Below are 1727 nucleotides of genomic sequence, written 5' to 3'. Positions count from 1 at the left end.
GGGGCCTGACCATTGGTGCCCGCCGGGAGCTCCGCCGCAGCCAGGCCGAGCGCCCCCGCAGGGCGCGTCCCGGGCCCGGATCCGCAGCGCCGGCCCTTCCGGTTCGTTTTCCCCGGCTCCGAGCGGCCCCGGCAAGTTAGAAAGCGCGGAGCGACGAGCCGAGGCAGAGCTGCCGACACGGTTAGCAGCCCCTCGTCACCCGTCACCCCTAGGGCCGCTGGTTAACAGAAGGCTCCAGCCGCAGGCCGGGCCCGCGCGAGGAAGGGAGGTGCAGAGGGAGCCCGTGCCTTCCGCGTGGCGGGACCGCGTGGTCTTGCACACTAGGAAAAACAAGCTCCTGTGTCTCCACTGAGCACCGCAGCGGCGCTCAGACCCACCCAGGTACCCCGGAGGCTGGCAAAGGTTCTCTGTTCACGTCCCTTGGCCAGTATGAAGTTCTGTTGTTGGGTTTCTTTACTTATTTTGGTTTTAACATTTCTTTATTGTGGGATAATCATACATGGATTTAAAAATGTGTTTTATATAGTATATATTAAAAACCATTATGAACTGAGTAGCTGGGCAACCATCGCTAGGTCAGCATAAATCAGGGCTCCCGAAGGAAAACGGCTCTAAGTCTCAATCAATCCGTCTAACCCTACAGAGGTACTATCATTCTTTTGAAAGAGTTATTCTTTTTTTTTTTTTAACCACAGATTGGGAGGGGGGGGGTGAGAAAGCAAGCCACCAGGTCCCGGACTCAAATTGTGGTTCCCCATGTGGGAGTGACCAGAGTTTTAACCACCATGCCACCTGCTGGTTCCCTGGCTGTATGTTTTTTTTTTTTTTTAAATAATTACTTATTTAGGGGCCCGCATGTGTCCGAGGTGGTTAAAGGTCTGAAGTATTTAAAAGTCATTTGGCTAGAGAAAAATGTTTTCTTGAGATGTGGAGGCAGTCGTTCATGTTTGTGCTTGAAGGCATTCCTCACCAAATATGTCTTACAAGTAAAGCACGGGGCCAACAGGTGGCATGGTGGACTCCCACATGACTGATAGTGGGTTCGAGTCCCAGACCTGGTGGCTTGCTTCCTCTTTCTCTGTCTCCCTCCTCACCCTCCAATCAAATCAAAACAAATGAATACAGTTAAATAAAAATTTAAAAAGCTTTAAAAAAAATTTTTTTTTAAAGTAAAGCACAAGATCTGGGCTCCTGGAAAGGGTTGCCTCTAGCTGGAGCACCAACCAGCAGCACATCCTTGCAGGCATTCTGCATGCAGTACTGCTGGAGCTCTGCAGCGGCTGAGATCTCCATCCCGGCCTCCAGTTTGAGCTGCTCCACCAGGTCCTATGGGGGCTTGTGCTGGCCCCAGAAGACATGGCTGCAGTGGCAGCCCTAGGCTTCCAGGGCTCCCACCCCCCATTTCTTTTTCCATTATTTTGGGCACACATATGCACCTCTATGTCTCTCAAATGGGTCCAGAACTGGAGCTGCACGGTGACCACGCGAGATCCAGCTGCCTTAACTATATCCCACCACCCGCTAGCCCATCAAGCAGTCTTTTGAATCAGCAAAGTGTCCACTGAATCCAGGTGGGTCAGCTTGTCCAAGGAGAAAGAAGAGGGCCAGACCAGACACAGAGCTATGAGGAAGACCTGCCTTTAAAGAATAAGGGACCGAGAACAGCATATGGTGTAATGGTTATGTCACTGGACTCCCATGTAGTTGGCAATGATTTGAGTCCCAGA

Source organism: Tupaia chinensis, unplaced genomic scaffold, assembly GCF_000334495.1.
Source record: "Tupaia chinensis unplaced genomic scaffold, TupChi_1.0 Scaffold000250_1, whole genome shotgun sequence".
NCBI lineage: Eukaryota > Metazoa > Chordata > Mammalia > Scandentia > Tupaiidae > Tupaia > Tupaia belangeri.
The sequence above is the reverse complement of the archived record's forward strand: the minus strand, read 5'-3'. Positions refer to the sequence as shown.